Consider the following 12,575-nt stretch of genomic DNA (forward strand, 5'->3'; position numbering starts at 1 on the left):
ATCCCGAATCAAGGAAAATATGACTCTGTTTGTCATTCTGCGAACCAGAAATCCGAGTAAGGAATTCTGTTAATCCGGGAGAAGGTGTTAGGCATTCCCGAATTCCGTGGTTCTAGCACGGTCGCTTAACCATTTTTATACTTGGCCTAATTATCTTGATTTACTAAATACATTTTTTCTTGTTGCATGATTTTGTTACCGCTTTTGGTTAGATTGTTTACAATTATAGACCTACCTTGAAACGAATCACGCGTACATATATTCGTATTATTTTTTTTATACAAATGTAAAGAATCGTGTCACGCATACGTGTACACAATAAGATTGATAGTATTTTTTTTTATATTTTTTATTATAAAAATGAATTTATGGCCGATATTGCGCGTGCTTAAAATAAAATTACGAACATTCGTCACTCTTGTATGATTAAATAGTGAACTGCACATCTCGGGTTATATGAAATAAATTAATTTAATAACCTCTGAAAAACCCCTTTTATTAAGAAAGTTTGCTCGAAGTTGCGCGAACGCATACTCCGAATTATCTTTAGAAATGTAATCATGTCACGCGAACGTGTCCCCAATTACACAAAATATTCTTGATGGTAATATAAATTTTCTACAAATGTTTATTATGTCCATCTATTTTTAAATATGAAAGCCATGGGAAATCACCGAATGGGATGCCTCGAAATTTCTTGAAAAAATCAAGATTTATTAGGTGTTGACCACGGGTTATATTTTAAACATGTGAATTATATACCTCAAAACTATTCAAATTAAAAGAATTAATGAGATGAAAAATAAATAACGTGCAACTAAAACTACCATTTTTATCGTGAATACAGTATCCGTATTTTGTTTATGTATTTTTAGTACTTGATAATTATATGCACAAATTATTTATTATTTTCCTAGGCTTAAGACTAAGTGTATATGTTTGAAAACTTACCAAAGCGAATTACGTGTAAAACTAGGAAAAATTTAATTGATAAGCAAACTAATAGTTTTCGAAGGATTTCCATTATTCTATTCGGAGCGAACTCTACTTTGTATATCTTTGACTTAAATGTTGTAATTAGTATTTATAAATCCGATCTTCTTCTACACAACTTGTTTTTAGTCCAAAGTTCTAATTATTTGGTTAATTTGCTTACGATGATTGAGTTTGGGATAGATAAAATCAAACCAATTTTTATCTCGGCTTATGCAAGCTATTTACAAATACTAAATCTATACTTTGTAAAAAATCATTGACATTATTTTTATATACTATTTTATAAGAAAATGAGTTAATCGCATTCCTAAAATAAATGGCCATTTGTTGTTAAGAAAGAAAACTAATTTACAAATTTGATTAAATAAATTGACATTATATACCGCAAATACACATCTAAACCTTTAGGAATATCCCAATATCTTAAACGTAACGGATTATGTCAATTTTCCTCTCACTTATGGTTATACACATAACCATTAACATGCCATATACAAACAAGAAACCCTTATATCAACTAGATTTAACAAAAATCTGATGCTTGACGAGATAAATGTGCAGAAATTAAAAAAAACAATAGCTTCTATTTGAAAGAACAAAACAACAATTTCAGCTCGATTTCATAGGCTCTTGATCTAGATTTACTTCAAGGTTCAAATGTCTTTACATACCTGGAAATGAAAGTCAAAGGAGGTAAGATAAACAAGCATAACAACAACTATCACCCGCAGCAACAAACAGCCCCGATCAAACAATATCTCGCACAACTTTAAACCAAATTTGAAGACCAATTCTAAAACCTTTCTTCCTCAGGTGAACTGAGATTGTTTCAGAAGTTTTCAAAAAAACAATTCTCAATCAGTAAAAAACTTCAAAGGAACAACATAATTGTCTTCCTGTGTGTGTATATTCGTGTATGTCTTAACCCTCAATTTTCAGAATTTTTAGAGTTTTAAATCTCTTTCTCCTAAATCTCTTAAGCTCTCTCTTTTCTCTCTATCTGTCCGTGTGTTCTCTCTTTCTGTCTGTTTCTGTTCTTTTTTTTTTTTTTCTGTTTTTCTCTTTCTGTGTTCTGTATCTCTCTGTGTGTGTTCTGAAATCAGTCCTAACACACCCTTTTATACAACTTGTTTCCCCCTCTTCCAGCCTACTGCCCGGACCCCCCTTTTTTCTTTTCAAATCAGTTTTTCCACTCAAATAACACTAAGTCTGAATTTTTCATTTAATCAGCCACTAAGAACAACTTTTCCCTTAATTTCAGCCCCCCCCCCATTTTCTTTTGTTCCCCAGTATTCTTTTAAACAAATACATTAGTGAACCCTACCATTAGTTGTCTATTATCTTTACACAAACCCACTTAGGAATGTCTCAAATCAGTCCACTAACAGGTTTAAATATTCAGCAGCCCTTAAACAAGTATTCATGTAGTTTATTTTCCCCAAACTAACCCTTAACTACTTCTGAAAACTCTCAATAATACTGACCCTAATACAAAAATCAGAATCCAACACAAAACAGATTTTACAATTTGTTCAAACTTAATTATCAACACTAGTTTCTGATTGAACAGCTATAACCAAATCAGATCAAGTAGCATCAGAATAGGGATCAATGAATCAAGAAATAACCATAACAAATGGCATATATACAGGGAGTACACTAACACAATTCCTAAATACAGAACATTGTAAACACATTGAACGGAAATATATGCAGCAAGATGATGACTAATTAAGAGAAAAGGGATCAAACACAACACACATGAGACCACTCGGACACTAATATCAACAGGATGCCAAGTGACTCAAATTATATGAACGACCTATTCAATTAATCGGTTACATATTACAATTGACACTTAAACAAATCAGTAACAAAGCAACTATCAAACAGTGTTATTGACGAACTTATAGACTAACAGGGAATTAATTAAGCGACGGAATTTAGGACTCGATTTCACAATTTATAACACATACAGTTAAGGCGACTATAAATAACAGACAAAATCGGACCAAATAAAAGGTCCTTTGAAAATGAATAGAGTCAATGTGACTTAATAACAACCAAAATCAACATGGTAAATAAACAGATACGTAAATTACGAAAACAAACACGAAGTAAAGAAAGAAAATACCTCATAATAACAGAATTATACGGACCCAGTCTTTGAAACTCTGATTTGGACACTTTGAAATCGAACAGACCTTAGTCGAAGTATTCTCAACTGAAAATACTTCGATTAAGGTCGATTAGATCTCAACCTTCTACTTAATTTGGGCAGATTCCAAGATTTGGGATTTTAGGGTTCTTGAGGGTCGGATTTAGGGCTCAACCGCTTCTGGTCAGATTCGAACCAAACTAAGTTTGATTTGGTTACGAGTGAGGTCAGGAGAGTGACTGGTGTGGGTTTGGGGTACATTGGGGTAGGTTTAGGTTATACTCGAATCTTCGATTGAAGATTCGAGACGATATAGGGTGATTCGAGGTGAACAACTAACAGATCTGTAACGAGGGCGGTTATGGGGTGCTGTGGTGTTAATTAGGGACTGGTTGGTTTGGATCTGAGTTTGGCTCGAATCTTCAAATGAAGATTCGAGAAACTCCAGGAAGATTCGAGCTCAGTGGTTACCAGATTTGGATAGAGGATGGTCAGGTGGTCTTAAGGTGTTGGTTTGGTGACCGGCAGCATAGTTGCCGCTGGGTTTCAGGCGAGGGGGAGCTAGGGCGGCTAGGGTTTGGGGGCATCGTCTTAGGGACGATGATGAACAAGAGAGGGAGGAGGGGGTGTTTGGTTAGGGGGCTGGGGTATGAATTTAACTTATATAGGGGAGGGGTGGTCTGATCTCGTAGATCAGGTAAGATCTACGGTCGAGATCAATTCATTTAACTAAACGGTGCCATTTTGGTTTTAGTGGGGATTGGGTCGGTCTCAGATGCAGGTGGGTCGGGTCATGAGGAAAGGCCTGGAACCATCAGATCAAAAATAATTGAACGACCCCGATTAAATACAATCATGCGACGTCGTTTGGTTTAATGAAAGAACTGAACTAGACCGTCAGATCTATTTGATCAACGGTCCAGATGGAAAATGCCAATGCGACGTCGTTTGGTTGTCTTGAGATTACCCAGACGGCACCATCAAAACGACGTAGCTCCTGCCCTATACTACGTTGTTTGATGGCTTTTGGGTTGACAGATCTGGGCTGGGTAGGAAGTGCAATTTCTTGGGCTTAAAACAGGCCCAGTCCGAATCTTTTCTTTATTTTTTGAATTCTTTTCCTTTTTCTTCTTTAATTTTCTGATTTAAATACAATTTCTAACTAATTGTAAAATCTAAATACAACTACAAATATAAATTAATACTTACAATAATTAACACACAAATCAAAGAAAATGAAATCACATAAGGTCACATTTAAATGACAAAATTACAACAATTACATATTTTTTGTGATTTTCTTTTTGTAAAACAAACCTGTTAATTCCTAAATTGAAAAACTAAATCCTAAATGCACATGCAACACATATTACATTATATATTTTTTGTATTTTTAAATGCATTAATAAAATTACACACGCACATATACCTATGCAAACAAACAGGAAATTCGTACAATATTTCCTAAAAAATAACACATAATTAAAGAAAAGACCTAATTTCGGGAGTTATTTTGGAGTAATTCGTATGAAGCAAAAATCACGTGCTCACACTTAGAATGTAACTTTTGATAATTTTCTTGAACCCTAACATGACATCTACCATATGCATGATAATTTTATTTTTAACTAAAGATCAAATATTAGATAACCCACTATTAGTAACAACCGATATTTAGCATGGAAGAACAAATATTATATGCTACAATTAGTGTTGTATTATGAAATAAACTATCTTAATCTAAAATAAAAATAAACAAATTTTGGCTTTTGAAGTATTACGGTTGATCGTAACTTTATATTGAATTGTTAAAGTTATATTAAACAATGAAAATCAGTTTGCAACTCTGAGTTCCTTTAAAAAGTCGAGTCTTTTCCATTTCAAATGTAGAAATAGATTTAGTCTTTAGTTTTTGTGTAGAGAGATTTTAGCCTTTCCTATGGTTCAACTGGGTTTATTAGTATTATATAATTTGTTATAAAATCTTGTATCTTGTTTTATTTATTAAAATAGAGGTAAAAAACTTGAATTTTTGTGTAGAGTATCCCTGCAATTTTAAAAAGATAAAACTAAGAATAATACATTGGTCCGTCAAAAAGTAAAATTATGGAGATTGGAGGAAAGAGTGAGAAAATATGTCACGTGTCTCTCTGACATCATATCTATTACTTTTTAGAATATAAATTGTGCCCGGACTTTGCCAAAATTACTATAATGCATACAAGCAAATATGTAATAAAGGATGAAAACAAGGGCAAAAATGAAACTTCAAAAAGTGGTACAAGGGATGGGCTGATGGTTGATGAGATAAGCAAGGGTAATTTCGTCAAGGCACTGAAAACTTTATATAGCAGCTACAGTACAATTACTTTTCGACCACTGATATTGCTCACTTTTCATGAAGTTACTGAAATACCCTCAGTTATGCCAAGCAGGTATGTTGACCTCCGGTGTGCTTATTCCCTCTTATTAGAAAGTTAGAATTCACCCGCACATAATATGAGTAAAAGGATGTTATACCCTGTAAATGATGTGGGAAAATGTATAATCTTTGGTAGATATCCTTGGATCTAAGCTAGGTAAATTTTCCAAAAGCTTACCTTAGGTGGCTGGTAGGAAGACACAAATGACTTTGCGCAAGATTTGGTTTAGAATCCCCGTAAACATTGTGGGGATAAAGGATAGGGAGAAAATCACAGACGCTTTCATGGTGCAATTGAGCCTACTCATATGTTAGACGTCTGATGATAGGTTATAATTACATATTTTAGTCGCTCGTTACATTTTAATTTATTGCACTTTAATTGAGTTTGAGCTTTAATCGCTAGTGTTTTGCACTAATTATGTGTTTTATGTCTTGAAGTAGTGATTCCAAGCTATATAGATATTATGGAATGAATTCAAGTGATGTGGAGCTTTGAAGTCTGAGTAAAAGCCCAAGGAATTAAGCCGGAATCGTGTTCGGGGATCAACGGATGATAGTTAGAACAAACGAAGAATCGAGCGGGCATACAGTGCATTGTCTAGTAAAATACACATAACCTTTCGCTCAGAACTCCGTTTGGGCTCCACAATATATCGTTGGAAAGCTATTTGAAAGGGATACAACGTTTGTGTTTTGTATTTTCGCGAATTCCCACTAATGCGGTGCGCAGTGCGCCGCACCTGTGGAAAATTCCTGCAGCCTCTTAGAATCAGCAATCTGAACTTTCCTACTGCCGCCCCGCATGGTGCGTCGCCCCATGCAGTGTAATAGTGCAAATTTTACAGAGTGAGTGTCCTATTTCGCGCGGGAGAAGGTATTTTCATCTGAGCCTGACCCTACTTGGTATAAATACATGTAAAAACGCTATTTTGAGAGAGTTGGACATACTTTTGACATATTTTAGATCTAAGGAGGCTAAGGAGACCAATTTTTGACATAGATTCGACCTAAGGAGGCGGAGACACAATAGGATCAAGGCGGAAAATTCTTCTACGTGTTTTTCCTTCCTCTTCCTATTTTTCATTGTTGGTTATGACTTTTAGTATTGTAGTTTTACATACTATTATGAATAGCTAATTTGTTATCTAGGGTTTTGATGGAACCTTTTATAGGATAAATTCTTGTTGTGTTTTTATATAATTGAGCCGCAGTATTTTCTCTATTTGTTCAACTATATTATTCTTGTGGTTGATTGAAGGGCCCTCAATTAGCTGTGCCTATTTAATATGTATTACTCGGGAAAGAGTGCATATTTAGGTAGTTGTTGAACAACATTACTCCCGACGTATGTGAGGAATCAGTAACCAAGGGTTTAAAGGTGGGATTAGGGATAACGAAACCTTGGGTGCGATCTAAGTGAGCTGTAATTAAAGCCAGCTAGCATAACTCAGGAGAATATGCCTAGTAAATTGTCGTAATTACTCGAGAGAGAATTACAACACGCAGAGCGCTCATGATCGGTAAATAATACTTAGGCAAAATTATAGAAGACATAGCGGGAAGGATTCCGACAATTGGGGAAATCATAACTCTAGACCTCCTTAATCTTTTCTAAAACTTGTAGTATCTTTAGTGTTAATTTATTATTTTAATTTGTTAGTTAGTTAGTTAAACACAAGAATCTTAATATCTATATGTTAGGAATTGTTCAAGCTTGTATTCTTTGTGATAATGAACAACTGTAGCTAAGTCTTAGTTCTCTGTGGGATTCGACTCTGGACTTGTAAACCGGATTGTATTTGCAACGACCGCTCAGTCCATTTTATAAGGCATAGTTGGGCGTGGTCAAAGTCCTAAAGTGTAACAGACCTTGTTTATTGGTGTAATTTAAAACAATTTAAGATGCCTGAATAGATATGGTTAACTCCCTAAATTTTGTAATAAAGACTCATTTGTAACTGTATGTCACGACCCCAACCCCGGTCATGATGGCGCCCAACACACTGCTAGGCAAGACCGACCATTCAACAACATTAACCCAAATTCTTATTATTATAGATAAATATCACAGAGAATTTACTAAGTCATTACATTCAAGTGTATAATTAATAATAAAATCTGCGGAAGTTCAATTAAAATACCACACCATAGCCCAATAGAATCAAGTGTCACGAATATGAGCCTCTAATACAGAATATCCACCTATTACAAGTCTGTCTAGGAAAACTGCGGAATAAAAGATAGAGATAGAGGGGAGAGATCAAGGATGCGAACGCCATGCAGCTACCTCAATACTCCCGGATACTGCTGCTTAGTTAACAAATCCTCACTCAGCCTGTGGTGTACCTGGATCTGCACGCAAGGTGCAGGGAGTAATGTGAGTACTTCGACCCAGTGAGTAATAAACATAAATAAAGGCTGTGAATAAGAAATCGTGGAAAAATACAAAGTAAACTATGACTGGCAGTTTAGAACAACAATTAGTGAAGCAACAAGTCAATTAAATCAGAGTACCAATTACTGAGACAGGTATAACAGATAAAAACAAATGCATGAGTGCAAGGTAATACATATGATGGTACACTCTATGCATGAATGCAATGCAATGCATATGATGGTACTCTCTAGTACCCACTGCGGCGTACAACCCGATCCATCCATTTTATTTATCGTCGACGGCGCTCACTGGGGGTGTGTACAGACTCCGGAGGGGCTCCTACAGCCCAAGCTCAATATAAAGCCATCTCGTGGAATCAAATCTAGGCCCTCGACTTCATATCAATATCAGTATAATCACCCAAGCTCTCGACCTCAATATTAATGTAATCAACCAGGACCTCGGCCTCAAGATCAATGTAATCAACTAGGCTATCATTTTGCCTTCCGAGGCTAAGCTCTGCCTCCCATTTTCTTCGAAACTAAGCACTATCCCAAGCACTTTATTTCACTTTTCTTACGGGCTAAGCTCTACCCTTCAAATCGCAAGACTAAGTTCTGTCTTGTCCACATAATACTACTGCATCCTTCATGGGATGAAATATCGCCAACTCATCCGAAGGCGTCATCGTTCGGAGGCACCATCTTCATAGCCTAAGAACACCATGTCATGGCCTAAGGATCCCTTTCAATTTTTTTTTTGCATATCATTATTCAAAGGCATCATGATTCTGAGGCACCATCCTCATAGCCCGAGAGCATCATTTCATGGCCTGTGAATCCTTTATCATACGCTTCATGGCCCAGGACGTCATGGTCTGAGGACATCATCCTAACCGTCCAAAGACGACATTCATGGTCCGACGGGAATTTGCATCATGTTTAAATTTATGCATAGTGTACGCTTGTATTGTTCCTAATTGCAAGTAAACTGGCAAGCAACGCCATCTCGGCAGGAGCGATCTCGCTCCAGTTCCCACAGCCATATCAAACCTAACCATTCCCACAAGGCGTCTACTCACCCCGCCCTAGATATTGCGTCCGTTCTTGAAAAGTTTCCAACGGCATACTCCGTCGACGGATCCTGAACTACATATGGCCTGATTCCTATAAAACCAGGGATATGTAGGTAGCTCAAAAGCCAGGGTGCGGCCTAAACATCTTCAAACCGTTTTGCTCGGTCAAAATTGGCCATCATCTTTTACCAGACAACTCTTTCGTCCTTCCCGGGTAAAGAGGGGCAGGTGTTGATATCCAATTTTTCTCTATATATTTTCAATATGAAAAATAGCATATAAATGCATTCATAAGCATGTCCAAATATTTTATTATTTTTCCATAATTCTTAAGGTTTTTAAATCGATTTATTTCCCTTTTTTATACATAAAATCCCTATAATTATGTCCAAAATTATTATTTTTGATGATTCATTTATTGAATCTTTATATTTATTCCAAAATATAGCTAGGCTAATTTTTAAATATTTTTACAAGTTTATTTAGTATTTTTAAAAGCTAATTGCATATAATTGCAATATTAGCCTTTTTAAGATTTAATTGTCTTTTATATCCGTAAAATTAAGCCCTATATTTTTAAATTGTTATTTGAATGTTGTGAATCATTTTAGTGCTTTCAATTTATTCTCAGAAATATATTTCCTATTTTTATAATTTAAAAAGGGGAAAATTGGCTATTTAAATAACAACCCATTTGTATTTAAATTTTAGCCTAAATTTAACCCCAAATCAAACCCAATTTCCTCGGCCCAATTTCAATTAAACCCAACTCCAACCCAATTTCAACCAACAGAAACCCGAATTCCCCAACTACCCTTTTAATCTAGGTCGTTGATCATTCAGATCAACGGCCACCATTCACCCTTCCATAATTAAACCCAAATGACTCCTTAACCTAATTCACTTTTCACCAAACACCGCCCTTGAATCACACTCCTCTCAATTCTCTTTGTAGCCTCACATAAACCCTAGCCGTCGCCACCCAATTCCACCCTAATTCCTTGCAATCCCTACCTAATCCATGGACTCCCATGGCTGCTTGAAAGGTGTATCAGTCTCCTATGGCTCCTGGGTGTTTGTTTCCGTGGTTTCATGGCCAGATCTCAAAGAGATCCGGTCCAGTCCTTGCTCAACCGCCATCTCTGGTCTTTTTCCGGCCACCTTTGACCGTTCAAGTCAGATCCACGGCTTTTCTGACTAGATCGGTAACTTTCATAGTCGTTCTCACTTTTTTGGGGTTCGCTGAAACCCTAGCTTTAAACTCTTTTGATTTTCGTTCAGATCTATCTTACATTTATGCTTATTACAAACTTCTCAAGTGTTTTCGCTAAGGTTCTTCGATTTTCTTTCAAAATGACTCTTCAATTTTCAACGATTAGGGTTTCTTAAAACTCTTTTTAAAGATCTTTCCTTGTATTTTCGACATCGTTTATGATTTCACTATGTTCAAACGACTTGTTTATTCTTTCCTTCTACCTGATTCAGCATGTTGAAAACCCCGGGTTTTTTTGGTCTTATCCGAGTTCTGAAACTGTCCTTGTTTGTTTGAATGTATACTTGTTTGATTAAGTTCTTTGTTTCTGACTCTCTTTTCCTTGTTTGACTTATCTGATTCTGAGTTCTTATCATCTCTTAAACTCGACTACTGTTGAAGCCCTACTTTCTTAAAAGAGTTTTCCTCGCTTATTACTATGAGTTTGAAGGCCTTTACTTGTTTCTGACTTTCTTAGTTGTTACTATGTTTTTCTTCACTTTTGATTCTATGTGACTACTTGACCTTGTTGACTACTGTGCTTCGAGTAGATATCTTTTACTACTGCATCCTAGCTTATTTCTACTACTGCTGTATGTTTGTGTTGTTTCCTTTGCCAATGTGTTTGGTCTTGCATGTCTGATACTTATGTTCATTCTATTTATATGTTGAAGTGCAGAATCATGTTTCTTTGTTGATTGATCTTGATTTCCTCAATCTCACGACTGATTGCAAAGGGTTCCCTTATAAACCCTATTTTTTTTACTCATTTGTTTAAAATTAATTGATTCCTTTCCTTTACTGTGATGTTTGATCTTGCTGAACTCTTTCCCAAAACTAAGCATATTTTGTACTTAGTCTCAATTATTTACATCATACTTTTACTGCCCCCTTATATGGCAATAATCAAACTGTCCTAAACTGATTTCTTTCCTCAATTAACCCTATTAGTATCAATTAAGCAGTGATTCCTTAATTAAAGGGAATCACTTGTATTAATTGATTCTGATTGTGATTATTTCCATGTTTGTGTTAAGATGTTACTTATTACCTTATTCTTCACTCGTTTTCAAAACTATAAATACCCTACCCCCTCTTCTTCAAAGGGACAAACAACTTGAGTTTAGAACACACACTTACACTCAAAAACTCTCTCCTTCTTTACTACTACTTGTGCTATTGCTTTGTCTAGTCGGCTGAAAGCCAAGGCTAGACTGTGGAATCTTGCTTGCTTTACCTTTCTACACTTTGCTTCTCTACTGGTATGTCCTAGTTAATTTTTTAAGCCCCAACAACACCATGCTTCTTTAGTTGCTTCAGTTCCTTTCACTTTTGCGTACTTATGCTCATGTTTCTGCAGTCAAGTTACATTATTAGCATGCTATAATATATTCCCTTTTCCCTTAGATTTATGCTTCCCCTATGTGTGTTTTAAAGCATACTTTGTCTTATGAACCCCAAACCCGCATATCCCCTCTATGTGTTTGTGTTCCTTTGACTGGTTTGTGGCCATGCCAGCACCAGTTATTGCTGTGCATGACCAAACCAGACCCCTGCTGGGTTCATGTGCTTACAGACAAATGTATCCCCAAAATCCCTTGACCCCTTTAAATGACTACTGATTCTGTGTAGTTTTGAGTTTTACTACTACTACTACTACTGATTTAAATCACCTCTGTCACTAATTACTTTCAAAATGGACTGTCACTCCAACTTTTAAAAATAAATCTCTTTTTCAAACTATGTTCTGCACTTCCATTATATTCTTAGAATCTAGGTTCTGCCCCTCTTGTGTGAGCCTTGCCTTGGGACCCTTGAGCTCCCTCTGAACTTGGACACATAAGGGTTGGCCCTTCCACACTGCACTCATTCTATTTAGTTATGTAAATCTGGGTGTGAGCTCTGCTCAGGATCCCTTGAGGTCCTTAGGGAACTTTGACACACCCAGGTATGCGAAAAGGCTTTGAAATGTTGGTATTGAAGTGGTTTATTACATAACTTAGAGAGGAAGTCAAGATCATGTTTCCTTTGGTTGTAATTTCTTATTTCTGCACTTCTTTTGTAATTCAACTATTGGTCTGTAATAGTTTGTAAATAATTATGGGGTGATTAGTAAAAAAAGGTGGGTAGTTGTATATAGTGGGTAAATTGGGTAGATAACATGCCTATAGGGTCTATTTTGATTCCAAATATAGTCTGTTAGATAACATGCCTATAGGATCTGCTTTGGTTTAAAACAAATTCTGCATGCTTCACTTTCACAATTAAAAACCATGTCTATAGGTTCTAAAT

This window comes from Nicotiana sylvestris, chromosome 3 (assembly GCF_000393655.2).
Source record: "Nicotiana sylvestris chromosome 3, ASM39365v2, whole genome shotgun sequence".
NCBI lineage: Eukaryota > Viridiplantae > Streptophyta > Magnoliopsida > Solanales > Solanaceae > Nicotiana > Nicotiana sylvestris.